At 39.2% G+C, this 19,409-nt stretch overlaps 2 pseudogenes; both read left to right on the plus strand.

The window, feature by feature from the left end:
* Nucleotides 1–5,966: 5,966 nt before the first annotated feature.
* On the plus strand, nucleotides 5,967–6,882 carry LOC101616135 (annotated as a pseudogene).
* A 5,329-nt stretch (nucleotides 6,883–12,211) lies between these two features.
* On the plus strand, nucleotides 12,212–12,749 carry LOC101615845 (annotated as a pseudogene).
* Nucleotides 12,750–19,409: the final 6,660 nt, after the last annotated feature.

Raw genomic sequence — 19,409 nt, forward strand, 5'->3', positions numbered from 1 at the left:
AAAGACACAGTGCTAAAAGCAGCAAGAGAGAAACAACTCATTATATACAAAAGCAATCCCATCAGAGTTATCTTAGATTTTCTAAAGGAAACTTTGAAAGACAAAAGAGCTTAAAATGGAGCATTTCAAAGCCTAAAATACTATGGCTTCCAACCCAAAGTAGTGTACTCAATAAAAATGCCTCTCAAAATAAATGGAGAAAGGAAAACTTTCCATGGCAAGTACCAGCTCTATGATTATATGAATATAAATCCAAAGCTACAGAGAATGCTTCAGGAAATATTCCACACAGAAGAATCAACCAACCAATCTCAAGAGCCTAAAAAGAGGATGAACATGATAGCCAAAACTAGAGCAGACATGAAAAGGCGCGAAACACCCAACCCCTTAAACCCTTCAGCATTGCAGACATTAAATCAAACCTCACAGTTATAATTTTAAGTATTAATGGATGTAATTCACCCATACAAAATGACACAAGTCAACAGAGTGGATCAGAAAAATGGACCCTTCTACCTGCTGCCTCCAAGAAACCCACATTACCATTAAATATGGATACCTCCTCAGGGTGAAAGGATTGAAAATGATTTCCCAAGCAAATAGAAATGAGAAACAAGTGGGTGTGACTATATTAATAGCTGACAAGATAGACTTCAAACCTAGCTTAATTAAAAAGGACAAATAAGGCCACTTTTCATTCATCAAGTGAAGGATTAAACAAGAGGACATCACAACATAAATCTATATGCACTAAACACAGGTATACCACATTTTATATATAAACAAACCCTATTTGAGAACAGATCAGAAGTAAATCCCAATACCATCATAGTAAGGAACCTAAATACCCCACTATCATCATTAGACAGATCATCCAAGCAAAAAATCAACAGGGGGATAATATATCTTAACAACACCACATATCAATTAGACTTAACAGATATCTACAAAACATTCCAACCCAATTCTAAAGAACACACATTCTTCTCAGCAGCCAACAGAACCTTCTCTAAAACAGATAATATATTAGGGCATAAAGCCTGCCTCCATAAATTCAAGAAAGTTGATGTAATGTCCTGAATCATATCAGACAACAATGCTTTAAAGCTAGAAATTAAGAGAAACAACAAAAATTCCATCAGCTCCTGAATAGTGCACAACACAGTATTAAACAATGAATGAGATATAGAGGAATTTGTAAAATTTCTTAAACTGAATGACAACTAAAGTACAACATATTCAAACTAATGGGACACAATGAAGGCAGTATTATAGGGAAAATTCATAGCACTAAATGCCATAATAACAAAGATGGAGAGATCCCAAATCAATAACATAACCATCCACATTAAAGTGTTGGATAAGCAAAAACAATCCAACTCTTAGACTTTCAGACAAAATCAAATAATTAAGATCAGAGCAGAAATTAATGAACTGAATGCAAAGAAACTAAGAAAACTGATGAAATGAAGAGCTGGTTCTTTGAAAAAAATGAAGATTGACAGCCCCCTGGCCAATTTGATCAAATAAAAAACCCCAGATGTCTCAAATTAACAAAATTAGTAATGAAAATGGAAAGGTCATAACATACATTAATGAAATTGGAAGAAGCATCAGGACATATTTCTAAAATATCTATGGTACAAAATTGGATAATGTGGAGAAAATGGTTGAATTCCTAGACACATACCATATACCAAAATTAAGTCCAGAGCAGATAACTCTCCTAAAGAAACCCATTATGTCCATCAAAATTGAAAATGCAATCAAAAACATCCCCAAAAAGAAAAGTCCAGGACCTGATGGATTCTCAGTCGAATTCTACCAAACCTGCAATCAAAAAACTGAAACCACTTTCTCAAGCTATTTCTCATAATTGTAGAGCAGAGCATCCTTCCTAACTCCCTCTATGAAGCTAGTATCACACTAATTCCAAAACCAGACAGAGATACAACAAGAAAAATACTGTAGACCTATATCCCTGTTGAACTTGTATGCAAAAATCCTGAGCAAAATCCTCTCAAACCAAATTCAACAACACATCAAAAACATAATCCTCCTCAATCAAGCAGGCTTCATCCCAGAGATGCAGGGATGGTTCAACATACAGAAATTGATCAATGTAATATGCCACATAAATAAACTTAAACACAAGAACCACATGATCATTTAAATAGATTTCATGATCAAAACACTGGAGAGACTAGGCATGGAGGGTTTATATATCAACATAATAAAGGCTATATACAAAGCACCTAAAGCCCAAATCATACTTAACGGGGAAAGACTCAAGGAGTTTCCATTGAGATTGGGAACAAGACAGGAGTGCCCACTGTTACCACTGTACTTCAACATAGTACTGGAAATTCTAGCCCAAGCAATAAGGTATAAGGTTATAAAAGGGATGTAAATTGGAAAGGAAGAAGTCATACTAGCTCTAATTTCAGATGACATGTTCCTATATATCAATGACCCGAAAAACTACCATAAAGTTGATACATTTCTTTAGCAAAGTGTCAGAATACAAAATCAACACACAAAAGTCAGTAGCCTTCCTATATACAAAAGATAAATATACAGAGAAATAAATCAGTGAGGTTGTGTCATTTTCAATAGCCACAAAAAATATCAAATAACTTGGAATAACACTATCCAATGAGGTTAAAAATTTATATACTGAAAACATAAAAGACTTATGAAAAAAATGAGGAGGACATGAGAAGATGGAAAGAACTTCCATGTCTCTGGATAGGTAGAATTAATATTGTGAAAATGGCAATCCTACCAAAACCAATATACAGATTTGATGAAATACTAATAGAAATCTCAGCATCATTCTTCACAGACATAGAGCAAATTCTTAAATTTTTGTGGTATGGAAGAATGTCTTGCATGTCCAAAAATATCTTCAGCAAGAGCAACACCTCAGGAGGTATCACCATACCTAATCTAAAGCTATGCTACAAAGCCATAGTAACAAAAACAGCATGTACTAGGATAAAAACAGACATATAGATCAATGGAACAGTATTGAAGACCCAGTCCTTAGTTCAAGCAACTTCAGCTACTTTATCCTTGGCAAAACAGCCAACAATGTTCACTAGATTAAGGACAGCATCTTCAACAAATGGTGCTGGACATATTTAGAAGAATAAAACTAGACCCACTCCTCTCACCATGCACAAAAATCAACTCCAAATGTATCAAATATATTAACCTAATACCTAAAACTTTTTTTTTTTGTTTTTCAAGGTCAGGTCTCACTTTAGCTCAGGAATTCACTATTTAGGGTGGCCTCGAAGTCACAGTAATCCTCCTACCTCTGTCTCCCGAGTGCTGGGATTAAAGGTGTGTGCAACCAAGCCAGGCTAAGACCTAAAACTCTTTACTGCCTAGAAGAAAATAAAAAAGGGGGGTGGGAACTTTCTATGATATAGGAGTGGGAAAAGACTTCCTTAACAAAACCCCAGTAGCTCAGGAACTTAAATAGTCACTCAAACATCTGGATTTCAGGAAGCTGAAAAGTTTTTTTTTTTTTTTTTTCCACATACATACAATAAGCAGAGCCAACAGGCTACCAAAAGAATGCGAGAAAATCTTTAGCAGCTATACCAATGGCAGAGGCCTAATATCTAGAATCTACATAGAACTCATAAAACTAAGCAATATAAAAAATCAAAACTTCTACTCAAAAAAATGGGGCAGATCATTGAATTGGGAATTCTCATAGAAGAACTACAAATTGCTAATACACACTTAAGAAAATGTTCAATATCCTTAATCATCTGGGAAATGCAAATTAAAACAACCATGAAAGCCACCTAACTCCAGTCAGTATGACAATCATTAAAAAAAAAAAAATTAGGAGGGAATTACCATGGGATATATTTTATAATCATGGAAAATGTTGATAAAAATTAAAAAAAAATTAAACAACAATAAATGTTGGAGAGGATGTGGACAAAGAAGAACCCTCATTCACTGTTGGTGGTAGTGCAAACTTGTACAACCATTATATTAAGCAATATGGAGGCTCCTGAAAAAGATGAAAATAGAGCCACCAACTGAACCATCCACTCCTCTACTGGACATCTACCCTACAGGATCCATTATTCACTGCAGAGATATTTGCTCAACCATGTTTTTAGCAGCTCTATTCACAATAGTTAAGAACTGGAATCAACTCAGCTGTCCATCGCTTCATGACTGGATAATGAAAATGTGATATATATACAAAGGAATTCTATTTAGCAGTAAGGAAAAATGATATAATGAAATTTGTAGGAAAATGGACAGACTTGGAACAGATCATACTAATTGAACTCACAGAAAGACAAATGGTGCATGTTCTCCCTCTTCTGTGGTTCCTAACCTAGAACACCTTGAGTTGGCAGGCATATCTGACAGGCAACTCAAGGGTTACATTATATGGATGGAAATTTTTCAGGGATATGGCATAGGAGGGTGGGAGGAGTTATACACAAAACTAAATCCAAATGAATTTTTACCATAGGAATCTTTCTCCTGAATAGCAGATTAAATGATATAGCTCTTAACAGGAGAATGCAGGGATTGTCTGGTAAGGAGGGACCTGGAGAGTGATGTATAAAGGCTAACCCTAGAATACTTGGCTCTGCCTTATAACTACCACTACCAGAAATCAGTTACATTGGGCTATTGATTGGACTTATCAGGTCCCCAAAACAAGACATGCTTCTGTCAAAGCACTTCATTACCAACTGAGGTAAAAGACACTATTGCTGAAGACACCACATGCTGTTGACACAGAACATAGAGTGATCCAGCTGGAATCTGGAAGGAGGTCAATTCCCAGATGGTTTGCCTGTATAGTGCTGGAAAGCATCACATGATCTGCTGGGAGAAAATTGCCAACAACCTAGAATGCTAGCAGCAGACACTGCTATACAAAGCAAACAGCCTGACAAGATGGACACACCTGTGCAATAGTGGCAGCCTGCCTAGGTGGGTAAACAATGGCTCTCTGATTGGCTAAGGAATCTTCTCATTAGAAAGGAACCCATAGCTAGAACTAGGACCCAAGTCAGAATCCTATGGTGACCAAGATCATGGACTCCAACAAGAAGCTCATCCCACTAGTCTTTAACCAAAAGAGAGTCTATACTAATCAAAATCTCTCTTAATTAACAATTTTTATCCCACTTAACCTACGCTGACCTCATTCTCTGTTGGATAATCTGTTTTTCTTTTTCACAAGGCAGTGAGAATCTAGGAGATAAACCACCCTTGCATATCAGCCAGGGGCCAGGTGAAAACACAGAGGAAGTGGGGAGATGAGCAAGAGTGCTGCTTCAGTGGTGAGCCTGACAACCAGTGTCATGGTGACAGAGACACTGAGGATACTTAAAATGTACCAAAGCAGAAATTCAGAACCTGCTGAGAGCACAACACTAAAGTAGACTTAAAACACACCCACCATGGCTCAGGAAATTTTGTGGAAGAAAGACTGTAAGAGCCACAGAGTGGAAAGGAATGGTCCAGTGGCACTGCCCTCCTTCTTCCAATTACAATGACTGACTGCTGCTCTCAAATCTCATAATCCACAACCCCAGGGGAAATACCAGCAACCCTATTGGGGAAGACCCTCACCGGAATGGGGTCAGGGAGGCAGGAAATGATGGTACTAACACATGATGTGTCCCTACAAAGTTCCTACTTAATAAAAAACAAGAAAACGGCTGTGGGTGCTGTGGACTCAGTCCGACATGGGTGCGACCCTCTGGTTGTGGGCCTTACTCTTTTGTGCCCTGCTCGGGCCTCAACCACTGCAAGCCTCAGCGAGGCAGAGGCTCACCCGCGGCCCTAGGGAGAGAGGAGCAGCAACAGCAATAAGAGAGCTCCAACAACAGCAACACAGAGGTTGAAGCAGGACTACCTTTGCAGTAAGAAAGACCAGTGCCTTACATCTGTGCGGAGCCCCACCCTTCAAATAGTCTCGAATGACACTATGTTGTCCGAGGCCCTGAAATGACACCTTATGAAAGTGGCTATTATCATGGAACGCTAATTTTTCCCAGAGAATTTCCATTTAAGCCTCTTAGTATTTACATAGTAACCCCCCAATGGAAGATTTAAATGCAATACAAGTCTCTGTCTGTCCATCACAGATTTCCATCCAGACACGTGGAACCTAGGCTGGTCTGTCTCCACCATTTTTTTAAAATTATTTATTTATTTATTTGAGAGCGAGAGACACAGAGAGAAAGACAGATAAAGGGAGAGAGAGAGAGAGAGAATGGGCGCGCCAGGGCTTCCAGCCTCTGCAAACGAACTCCAGAGGCGTGCGCCCCCTTGTGCATCTGGCTAACGTGGGACCTGGGGAATCGAGCCTCGAACCGGGGTCCTTAGGCTTCACAGGCAAGCGCTTGACCGCTAAACCATCCCTCCAGCCCTGTCTCCACCATTTTAACCGGTCTTCCAAGCTTCATGGTAGAGAAGGGCCCCATATTGGGCACCATAGAGACATCGGACTTCACGAAAAGACAGCTGGCAGCACAGAGTTTAGTGTTTAACTTAAAAGATAAAGTCTTTTGTGAATTATTTCCTGAAGTTGTGGAGGAAATTAAACAGAAACAAAAAGCAGAGGATGAACTAAGTTGCACACCCCAGACTCTTCCTTTGCCAGATGTGGCTCCTGACAGGGGGACACTCTGCGGCCAGAATGGAATTCAGCTCCTCAATGGGCATGCCCCAGCAGCTGGTCCAAACTTTGCTGGGCTCCCACAGGCCAACCGACACCAGGGACTCCTGGGAGGCGCTTTAGCGAACTTGTGTGTTATAGTTGGGTTTGCGGCCTTCGCCTACACCGTCAAGTATGTGCTGAGGAGCATAGCACAGGAGTGAGGCACAAGAGCCACTACCTATAGTTGCTGCTGAGGGACACGGGGGCCAGAGCTTGATGCAGGCAGGATGGACATGCTGTCAAGTGCAGGGCAGCCTGCTGGACTCCTGGGCTTCACTTTTTAAAACCTTGAAAGCAAAAACCAAAATGTGTGATTTGGAGGGACCTGGAGATCCCTCTTGCCCCAGTGTGGTGTGGTGTCTGTTGGGGGCTGATGTGGACAAGGGCCACTCATGCTTTGCTTTATTGCTTATCTCCTGTGTTGTCTTTTGGTCTTGTTTAGTAAACCTGTTTTTCATTTGATTAGATGTGGTCATTTCAAAATATAAAATTCAGTGCCTATCATGCTCTCCGTGCATTCTTAGTGGAGCTCCTGACCTTAGCAGAAGAGCCAGGCGTTGGGTTGAGGCCAGTGCTACAAGGCCTGTCCAGTATGGTAGAGGCTTAGTGGGAGTAGATGAGCTGGCTGCTGACAGCTTGTGGATGGGGATCTAGCAGAGGAGTCATTTGGCCTCATAATAAAAACGTGTTTATGGCTGATTAGAATGAAACAGAATTCCTGTTAAAAGTAGAAGAGTCTGTCTGCTTTCTGACCACAAGGGGTCGCACTTAGAGCAGCTGCTGAAATCTGTAGCTAGGGCTTGACGGCTTGACAGGTTTATCACAGTGTTGGCTGTCAGCTTCAATGCCCCACCTCTTCTTCCAGCTCCTCTGAGCGAGGAGAGACTGGGCTCCCTGGATGCCTGCAGAACGTTTTCTCTGAATTTCTCGTGTCCATTTGGCCAGAAGCCCATCCATCCTCCTCTGCCTGTTGAAGGTAGAGAGCTAAAGTCCCTGTGGGCCAGTTTTGTGTGTTTTAGGGCTTATGAGGTACTTCTCCAAGTCCCTTAATTTACCTAATTTACATTGTCCTTTCCAGATGACTTGTGTTTCTACAGATCATGAAAGAGGGTATTGCCCCAGCTGCAGTGTCAGAGCTAGTCAGATCTTAGTTTTCAGGTGCTTGACTCCCTGTATGACCATTATCCTCCCCATTTAGCTTTTGTGTTTGAGTCTGTCTGAACTAATCACAATGTTTGGAAAAGCTCACATCTGTGAAGCACCACATGGAGGCAGCAACAGCTGCCCAGTGGTGGATGCAGTCACAGGCCACCACCAGGGACCACATAAAGGCCACTAAGCCAACCTAATTCCAGAGACGAGGGAGGTTGAAACACATAGCCTGTTGACATTTGGGTTTTAGTCAGTTTTTTTTTTTTTTTGAAGTTGCTCTATACGTTACCACTAAGCATGTATGTATCCCACTCTTGTGAAAAGTCTTTTGTTATACCTTGGTTCTTTTTTTTCTCTTTTTGTTTGTTTTTCGAGGTAGGGTCTCATTCTGGTCCAGGCTGACCTGGAATTAACTCTATAGTCTCAGGGTGGCCTTGAACTCATGGCGATCCTCCTACCTCTGCCTCCTGAGTGCTGGGATTAAAGGCGTGCGCCACCACGCCTGGCTTATACCTTGGTTCTTAAATGTCATTGGCCTGTGTTGGTGAAGACCATGTCCTTCCCTGGTGGCCTGTGAGTAGGGTCACACCTGCCTGTCCTGGAGAGGGCATATTGGTATTGCCAAAGGATCAGTCCGGTCCTCTTTGGATCCATCCATGGTTGGGCCTAGCTCTACCTAGTCTGGAGCTGTAGACATGCAGGGTCGTGTGCATGGTGTGGTGGCAGTGAGCAGAGCCCTGCAGACCTGTACTCCTCTCCTGCACTAGACATCACTCCTGCCCTGTTCTAGGCCTGTTCAAGAGCACTTGTGTGACCAGCAGCATCAACTCCAAACTCTCCATGCTTCCTGAATGCTAGAAGACTTAGTTTATTTAACATGTGTTCTATGTATGTAAAATCTTGGCTTTTAACAGCCCTTGGTCAATGGTAGAGGTGGACCCTGTGGTGCCCATGGCTTGTTGCCTGCACTAACCTCAAATAAAAGGTAACCTTTGGGCTGGAGAGATGGCTTAGCGGTTAAGCGCTTGCCTGTGAAGTCTAAGGATCCCGGTTCGAGGCTCGGTTCCCCAGGTCCCACGTTAGCCAGATGCACAAGGGGGCGCACGCGTCTGGAGTTCGTTTGCAGAGGCTGGAAGCCCTGGCGCGCCCATTCTCTCTCTCTCCCTTTATCTGTCTTTCTCTCTGTGTCTGTCGCTCTCAAATAAATAAATAAAAATACTTTGAAAAAAAAGGTAACCTTTGCCCTCTTGCAAAAAAATACATAAAACAAGAAAACATGGAACATTACCCTGCTTACATCTGCATAATCAGCTTAAACTCTTGATCTTTTGTGTTACTAAAAATTTCTTACATCTCAACGAGACAAGGATATAAATTTCCATTTGATTTTCTTTTCTTGTGGTTCACCTAGATTTTATGTAATTATGCAACATGTGCCTCCATAATTTTTATATGTTGTTCTGTCAAAAAAGAGCATAAAAATACAAACATATATATGTATATAAATAAGTGACAAAAATGTCACTTTTTAATTCATTTTATTTGTTTGTTAACTATATTTTTGGTATACGAACTGAAAATGTGTGAATGTGAGTGTTTTTATGATATATTAAAAGGCCTTGTAAGTATATACTCATAAATTTAAGTACTCTTAACTTCATAAAACCTGTAAAAAGGTTATCTTTGGTTTAGTAAATGTTTTGTAAAACCTTAAAATGCTATTTGTTTGTATAATACAACATTCATTAGAGTCATAAAAACATTCTCATTAAACTATGTTATACTACGTTAGATACACAGTTTTCAATAATGATTTCCTTCAAAAACAATTTCTAAAAAATAATTTTGATGTTTTGTTTAATAGTTCTGGGAAGCAAAAGATAATGAAAAGAATATTAAACATACATAATGCACAATTAAGGGTCTTTTAGTATATTGATTAATAGTTTAATAGATAAATTATAATTTTATTTTGCAAAGATATATTTAATTTAATATACAAATGTTAAATGTAAGAGGTTTTAGTGCTGTGAGATATATATACATAGACATATTTATCAAAAACATTTATGTTAAATTTCCTTTTCATAATAAAAATTATAAATGATACAATCCCAAGAAATAGTAACATTAAAAATTTGCATAAGCATGTTCTATATGTAATCAAAAGATAATTTTGTTAAAAGATAGTGTCTTGGGACTGGAGAGATGGCTCAGAGGTTAAGGTACTTGCCTACAAAGTCTAAACATCTGGGTTTGATTCCCCAGTACTTATGTGAAGCCAGATGTGCAAAATAGCTCATATATCTGGAGTTCTTTTGTAGTGGCTAGAGGCCCTGGAGCACCCATATTCTCTTTCTGTCTTCCCTCTCTCTCTCTGCATGGAAATAAATAAATAATTTTTTTTTTTCAGGTAGGGTCTCACTCTGGCCCAGACTGACCTGGAATTCACTATGTAGTCTCAGGGGAGTCTCAAACTCAAGGTGATCCTCTTACCTCTGCCTCCCAAGTGCTGGGATTAAAGGCATGTACCACCACGCCTGACTGTTTTTTTTTTTCTTTTTCTTTCTTTTTTTTTTTTTTTGGGTTTTCGAGGTAGGGTCTCACTCTGGTCCAGGCTGACCTGGAATTAACTCTATAGTTTCAGGGTGGCCTTGAACTCATGGCGATCCTCCTACCTCTGCCTCCCTAGTGCTGGGATTAAAGGCGTACGCCACCACACCCGGCTTTTCTGAACATTTTTTATATCTTTACCAGATATTCTTCTCTTCTAAAGATCCTGACTATTACAAAAGCTCATATATACAGATCCTAGGAATGACCCTTCCTAGAAATGCGGGACATAAAATATTTATAATATTTATAAAATATTTAATATTTTGTCTTTTGATGCACAAAATGATGCTTGTTCAATAGGGGAGCTGTGAACTAAAGTTTCCAGAATACTGCTATTCCGCAAGATTATCAACTGATTAGAATTTCAAGGAAGAGAGATAGCAATGTTACAGGTCCATAGCTAAATTATCTTGGACTATCTTCTTCTCTTTGATGGTTAATTAACATCCACTTGTGTCTAACTTAATATCCTGTGACTAAATAAATAATATTAAAATATATAAACGCTCCCCCTGGGTTCCATATACCTGAAAGATAAGAAGGTCATTAGATAGCATCTGAGACCAATAGCAGAGATTTCCTCACTTTGCTGTAACCTGCCTACCTGATGTTTCCACCAGTGTATTTGAAAAGTACCTTGATTAATAACTTTCTTTCATTCTATAACACTAAAATCTTCACACAATTGTTAACAGACTAGAATATGGAATCTGTGTTTTTGGGCCATGGCACTCATTTGGCCCTAAAATAAACTCCCTCTTATTCCCTTCAAGGTAGGAGCTGTGTTTTGTGTTGACATTCCTTTGCTTTACTTACTCTTCGTCATCCATGTACCTGTTTATTTTTATTTTACTTATTTTTTTTTTGTGGTCACTAGACAAAGAACTTGACAGTGTGCCAATCTGCAACATGTAGAACTGCAGAACTTATATGTAGCATGGCTATTCCTTTTCTAAGTAAGCAATTGTTTGCTGCTTGGGTAATCCCCAGGACAGGCCTTGTGAATCTTATAAGTTCCAGAAGCTTCTTATGGTGGTTTGAACCAGATGTCCCCATAAACTCATTTGTTCTGAATGCTTGATCTCCAGGTAATAGCATTTGGGGAGATGGAGCCTTGCCAGAGGCAGTGTGTTGTTGGGGGCAGGCTTTGGGATATTACAGTCAGCTCTCCTTTGCCAGAGCTCAGCTCACATGCCACTGTTTTCCACTTGCTGTAGCAGAGGCAGCATCCAGCTTCTGCTCATGCCATGCTTTCCTTTGCCATCATGAAGCTTCCCCTCAAGACTGTAAGCCAAAATAAATACTTTCTTCCAATTAGTTGCTTGTGGTCTGGTCTTTCATTTTAGCAACCAGAGGGTAACTGCAACATTTCCCCAGACTTGTGAGGTTTGTTTACTTCTTAAGTCTTTTGAGACTTAATGGGCCTTTCTCAAGGTTAGAATGTTTCAATTTTTACAACATATAATGAGCATGAGATTTGCTAAAAGAAAGTAGAAACTTGAGCTTTGAAAGGTTCAGGAAAACAGAGCAATAGAAGTGAGTGGGCAAGCAAGCACAGAGCAAGCAGAATGAGCAAAAATTAATGGTAATGTGAGCAAATTAATTCTGTATGTCAAAAGATAAATCTGGGAACAAAGCTGTGGGTGTGATGGTGGTGGGGCCGGTGGTTGGTGCCCCTGAGGGGTGTCAGGACCTTGGCAGCTTTAGCCAGACGCTGTGGTAATGATAGCACAGGGGGCACTGGTGGCCAACCAAGGCCAGTGGTTCAAGTGAGAGGGCAGGGAGGAGGGAACAGGAACGGAAGTGACCGGGATGGTGCACAGGGAGATTCACTGTATCCAGTTGGTTATTTGGACAAACAAGTGCCTTATACCAGCGTGCAAGAGACAGACTGGATCCTGGTGCAGAAGCATTGCTGGGATTTGGCCTTGAGTTCCCTCAAACAGATTCCCATTAACCTCTTCATCCTTTACATGACAGGTAATACCATTTTAGCCTTGCCTACTATGATAGTGTGTATGATGGCCTGGAGACCATCCAGGTACTTTTGGCCATTTCAAACACTTTCAAGATGCTACAGAGTTCAAGCCAGAAGCTTCTTCAGGATTTGTTATATCTCACCGGAAACCTGAAGGGGTTGGCATTGCCTGTTTACAAATGCCTGTCCAGGGCACTGTTGCCTACATGTGCATCAGATTGTCTAGCCTTCACTGAGCCACCAGAGAGAATGGAGTTCAGTGGCAGAGGATTACTTTTGTGAACCCGAGAAAGAAACACCTGGTGCCCAAGTATGTGGGCTACATTTACACCCTGTTTAAGCTTACCCAGTGTCTCCTAAGTACACTCAATTTTAATATAATCACTCATATTGAAAAGAACCAAGAAGTTCACTTTTCTTCATGGTGAGAAGACAGATCCCAGATTACAATGTGCGTATTACTACAAAGAAACTATACCTGAACTCTTGACTGAAAATAATGTAGAAAATATTATTTATGTTTCCAATACAGAGCAAAACAACAAATAAAACCAGAATTCTATATAAAAAAAGAACGGTAACTGCTAAACTAAGAATCATATCAGCATTTCTCAACAGATTAAATGGTTGAGAACAATGCTTAAAGAAAGAAATGTGGGCTAGAAAGATGGCTTAGTGGTTAAGCGCTTGCCTGTTAAGCCTAAGGACCCTGGTTTGAGGCTCGATTCCCCAGGACCCACGTTAGCCAGATGCACAAGGGGGCGCACGCAGCTGGAGTTCGTTTGCAGTGGCTGGAGGCCCTGGTGCACCCATTCTCTCTCTCTCACTCTCTTTCTCTCTCTCCTCCTCTCTGTCTATCACTCTCAAATAAATAAAAAAAAAATTAAAAAAAAGAAATGCATGAGCTTGTCTGTGGTCACTTGCTCCTCAGTGAAGTAGAAAGATCCAGTAAAGAATTGTGACCAGTACTTATTCTGCATCCAATAATACATGGATAACACCAAGTACAGTCAAATGCTAAAGCCAGTTTTAGATATCTGGTAGAGAAATGGACAAAATTGTAATATTATAGTAAAACAATCCAGTATGGTTAGTCATGCTGCCTCACACATGTAAGTCCAGTAATTTAGCAGCTGAGGCAAGAGGACCACCAGTTCCAGGAGAGCCTGGGTTATGTAGTGACTTTGCGACAACCCTGAGCTACATATAAAGACCATGTCTCTCGAAAAGATCATTGAATACTTTCTGTAGACCCTTGCTAAACTCCTGTGTACCGCTTTGGATATTTTATATCTTAGTCCTCAGATAGTTAGAATTTTGAGGGGGAGGTCATGGAACCTTTAGAATGTGGAGCCTAGATAGAAGAAGTGAGTTGCCGTGGGGGAGGAGGGCATGAGCCTTGTGTTTAAATCCCTGAGCTCAGCTCCACTCTGCTTCCTATCTAATCTCTGATTTTTGTCCATAGAAACGTGAGCTATGCAACCTCACATTTTTGCTAGCACTGGTTCAGGCCACTTCTAATCCTTCATCATGAACTGCATCCTCAACCCCTAAGCCAAGATAAATTCTTCTTCCCATAAATTGTTTAAATTGTAAGTTATTTGGTCATAGTGATGAGAAAAGTAAATAATGTAACCTAATATAGTCATTGTCTCTGGATCTAATAGTCAGATGTAACTTGTGAGTTTACATAATAGATGGAAATTTTGCATGACAGTAAGAATAATAAGGAAGTGGGTAGCTAGGCCTATACCTCAGTGGCTAAACACTTGCCAAACATACCCAAGGCCCTGGGTTGGCCTTCAGTACAGGTGAAAAGCAAAACCTGAAATAAACAAACATTTTTAGCAAATGTATTTAATGTGATCACATTTTGAGTTCAAATTAGTTCTATAAGAATTGGACATAATATCTCCCATCATAAAATTCTAGGTCTTGTAAGTTGCTGGTACAGTTAATTTTAATTGCCCTCAGGACAAACAAACATAAGTATATGGCACAATATATGTGTTAGTTACCTTAATTTGGCTATTCTATAATGTATAATTCATATTTTAAAGCATGATATATGTACTATAAATGCATGTAATCATTGTCAATTAAAATCATTGACATACTCCTATAACCCTAGCCAGTACACTACTATGAATTGAGCCGCTACAAACATGGTTGAGCAAATCTCTCTGGCCTGTGGTTTGAAGGTTTTAGGGTAGATGCCCAGTAAGGGTATAACTGGGTCTGTTGGTCTCTCTATAGTCAGCTTTTTCAGGAGTCTCCATATTGCTTTCCAAAGTGGTTGTATCATCTTATATTCCCATCAACAGTGGATGAGGGTTCCTAATTCTCCACATCCTCACCAGCATTTATTTTCATTTGATTTTTTGATGTTTGCTACCCTTACTGGGGTAAGGTGGAATCTCATAATTGTTTTAATTTGCATTTCCCTGATGATTAGGGATGGTGAACATTTTCTTAAGTGTGTGTTTGCCATTTGTATTTCTTCCTCTGTGAACTGCCTGTACAGCTCTTTGCTACATTTTGTGAATGAGTTGTTTTTTTTTTTTTTTTTTTTTTTTTGGTTTTCCAAGGTAGGGTCTCACTCTGGCCCAGACTGACCTGGAATTCACTATGGAATCTCAGGGTAGCCTTGAACTCATGGCGATCCTCCTACCTCTGCCTCCTGAGTGCTGGGATTAAAGGCATGTGCCACCACGCCCGGCTGTTTGTGTTTTTATTGTTTAGGTTTTTGAGTTCTTTGCAGATTCTAGATATTAGGCCTCTGTCAGTTGGATAATCAGCAAATATTTTCTCCCATTCTGTGGGTAATGTATTGGCTTTGCTTATTGTATGCTTGTCTGTAAAGAAACTCTTCAGCTTCATGTGATCCCGTTGGTTGAGTGACTGTTTAAGATCCTGTGCTACTGGTGTTTTGTTCAGGAAGTCTTTTTCCATTCCTATATCATGGAAAGTTCCTCCTATATTTTCTTCCAGTAGTAGCCAAGTTTCTGGTCTTATATTGAGGTCTTTGATCCATTTGGATTTGAGTGTAGTGCATGGTGAAATGTGTGGATCAAGTTTCAATTTCTTGCATATGGTTATCCATTTTGTCCAGCACCATTTGTTGAAGATGCTGTCTTTTTTTCCAGACTTTATTGTTAGGGCCTCTGTCAAATATCAAGTAGCTGTAGTTGCTTGACCCAAATTCCAGGTCCTCAATTCTATTCCATTGGTCTATACTCCTGTTTTTATGCCACTACCATGCTGTTTTATTACTATGGCTTTGTAATATAGCTTTAGATCAGGTATGGTGATGTCTCCAGGGGTATATCTTTTGCTGAGGATATGCTTGGATATGTGAGGCCTTCTGCCTTTCTATATGAAATTTGAGATCAGTTTTTTCTATCTCTGTGAAGAACAATGTTGGGATTTTGATTGGAATTGCATTAAATCTGTATATTGCCTTTGGTAGGATTGCCATCTTCTCAATGTTAATTCTGCCTATCCAGGAGCATTGGAGGTCTTTCCATTTTCTCAAGTCTTCCTCAATTTCTATTTTGAGTGATTTTATATTTTCGTTGTATAGATCTTTCATTTCCTTGGTTAACATCATTCCAAGGTTTTTTTTTTTTTGTTGCTATTGAAAATAGGACCATGTCCCTTATTTCTTTCTCTGTATCTTCATCATTTGCATATAGAAAGGCTACTGATTTTTGTGCATTGATTTTATATCCTGCTACTTTGCTATAAGAGTTAATCACCTTCAGGAGTTTTGGGATGGAGTCTCTCAGGTCTCTTACATATGCAATCATGTCATCAGTGAATAGAACTAACTTAACTTCTTCCTTTTCAAATTGTATCCCTTTTATTTCCTTCTCCTGTCTTATTGCTTGAGCTAGGATTTCCAGTACTGTATTGAAGAGCAGAGGTGAGAGTGGACACCCCTCTCTTGTTCCTAATCTCAATGGGAATTCCTCCAGGCTCTCTCCATTAAGTATTATTTGGGCCTTAGGAGCATTGTGTATTGCCTTTATTATGTTAAGATATGAACCAACCATGCCCATTCTCTCCAATGTTTTGATCATGAAGTGATGTTGTATCTTGTCAAAGGCCTTTTCTGCATCTATTGAAATGATCATGTGGTTTTTGTGTTTAACCTTGTTTATGTGGTGTATTACAGTGACAGATTTCCTTATGTTGAAACACCCCTGTTTTCCTGGGATGAATCCCATTTGATCAAGGTGGATAATGATTTTGATGTGTTGTTGGATTCAGTTTGCAAGGATTTTGCTCAGGATCTTTGCATCTAAGTTTATCAGCGAAATTGGCTGGTAGCTTTCTTTTCTTGTGGCATCTCTGCCTGGTTTTGGAATTAGGGTGATACTAGCTTCATAAAAGGAGTTGGGGAGCTTTCCCTATTCTGCAATTGTGTGGCACAGTTTGAGCAATGTTGGTTTGAGTTCTTCCATGAAGGTTTGATAGAATTCATCTTAGAAGCCTGAGTTGTGGACTCTTCTTTTTGGGGAGGTTTTTAATTACTTTTTCAATCTCCATGAGTGTGATAGGTTCATTGAGGAGATTAATCTGCTCTGAGTTTAGCTTTGACAGATGGTATGCGTCCAGGAATTCATCCATCTCCTCCACATTATCCAGTTTTGTGGAGTAGAGATATTTGAAATAAGTCCTGATATTTCTCCCAATTTCACTTATGTCTGTTGTGATCTCTCCTTTTTTATTTGAATTTTGTTAATTTGAAGTGTCTCTTTTTTTTTTTTTGCTTGATCAAATTGTCCAGTGGTTTGTCAATCTTGTTTATTTTTTCAAAGAACCAGCTCTTTTCTTTGTCAATTTTCTTAATTGTTTTGTTAGTTTCCAATTCATTAATTTCTGCTCTGATCTTTATTACTTCTTTCCTTTTGGAGCTTTTTAGGTTAGATTTTTGCTGCTTTTCCAGTGCCTTTAGGTGGATGGTTAGGTTATTGATTTGGGATCTGTCTGTCCTTGTTATGAAGGCATTTAGTGCTATGAAATTTCCCCTGGGGACTACCTGCATTGTGTCCCTTAAGTTTTGGTACAATATGTTCTCATCATCATTTATTTTTAGAATTTTTGCAATTTCATTTTTTATTTTGTCCACTATCCATTTATTGTTTAAAAGTGTGCTGCTCAGTTTCCAAGTGCTGTTGGGATGCTTGGTGGGTCTTTTTTTGGTTGTTAATTTCTAGCAGTATAGCATTGTGATCTGATATCATGCAGGGAATTATGTCAATATTCCTCAATATATGGAGGCAGACTTTGTGACCCAGTATATAATCTATTTTAGAGAATGTTCCATGAGCTGCTGAGAAGAATGTGTAGTCTGTGGATTTGGGATGGAATGTTCTGTAGATGTTCATTAGGTCTAAGTTATCTATGGTTTTGTTGAGCTCTCTTACTTCTATTGAGTTTCTGTTTAGATAATCTGTCTATTATTGATAATGGTATATTGAAGTCCCAAACTCTGATAGTGTTGGTGGTTATTTCTGTTTTATTGTCAAGTAGGGTTTGATTTATGAACTGCGGTGCCCCTGTGTTTGGTGCATACAGATTTATGATTGTAATATCCTCTCGATGGATCGTTCCCTTTATAAGTAGGAGGCGGCCTTCTTTGTCTTTTTTTGATTATTTTTGGTTTGAATTCTATTTTATCTGATATTAATATGGCTATGCCTGCTTGTTTCTTATTCCCTTTTTCTTGGAATGTTGTTTTTCACCCTTTTACTCTGAAGAAGTGTCTGTCATTAATATTGAGGTGGGTTTCTTGAAGACAGCAGATTGAGGGGTCTAATTTTTTGATCTATCCTGTTAGCTTGTGTGTCTTGATGGGTGAATTAAGGCCATTAATATTTAGGGTAATGACTGTTTGGTTTGATTTGATCCCTGTCATATTGCGTTAGCATATGTGGTTTGGTGTTTTCATGGACTTTGAAGTTTTTTGTGCCTTCTCTGAGTTTGGTTATTATGATCTGCTTCTTGTCACCCCTTTTGATAGCCAACTAACATCCACCTCTGTGTCTGACTTGCCATCCTGTGAACAAAGTAAATCCTTTTTAAATTCATCCCCTAGCTTGTACTATCTTGAAAGATAAAAAGTTCATCTGGAAGATAAGATATCACCTGAGAAAACTAGCAGAGATTTTCTTACTTTGCCATAACCTACCTACCTGATGTTTCCAGGATGGAACCTGGAATTTGTGGTAATCTCAATCTCTGTTCCTGGGCATAGTCACTTATACTTAGCTCCAGTATAAGTTATCTCTTATTCCCTTTAAAGTGAAACTGTGTTTTGCATCAACCCTAGTCTTTATGAGAGAGTAGGAAAATTTTATTTGTAAATGGATATTGAAAATATTAAGATAGGTTTAATTATTGTTGGTTGAGGCACAGGGAGACTTTCTGATTTGGTTGGCATTTTTAAAAATTTCTTTCCTCTTTCCTTCTGTCTCTTCTTTCTCTCCATTTTTTCTCCTCCCTTTTTTCCTTCCTTCCTCCCTCCCTTCCTTTATTTTGATAGGCTCTCATACAGACTAGTGTAGCTTTAAAGCTTTGAACTCACTATGTTGCCCAAACTGGCTCTGATCTTCTAAATGCCAGGATAATAGTCCTACAGTATCATATATGATATAAATTTCTATTTATTGATGTAGATGCTGGATTAACCAAGCTTCCTTTTCATAAGTTAAGAAGTCCAAATTTATTTCACACAATTCTTTGTCTTTACAATAAGAAGCTTTTGAAGCAAGAAATATTGAATCAATTAATGGCTGGATATCATATATACTAAAAAAAAGTACAGTTGTTGTAGTCAGGTTCGCATTGCTGGTATAAATCACCCAATCAAGAGCAGCTTGTGGGAAAAAGGTTTATTTTGGCTTAGTAGCTTGAGGGGAAACTCCATGATGGCAG

This window comes from Jaculus jaculus, chromosome X, assembly GCF_020740685.1.
Source record: "Jaculus jaculus isolate mJacJac1 chromosome X, mJacJac1.mat.Y.cur, whole genome shotgun sequence".
NCBI classification, from domain to species: Eukaryota; Metazoa; Chordata; class Mammalia; order Rodentia; family Dipodidae; genus Jaculus; species Jaculus jaculus.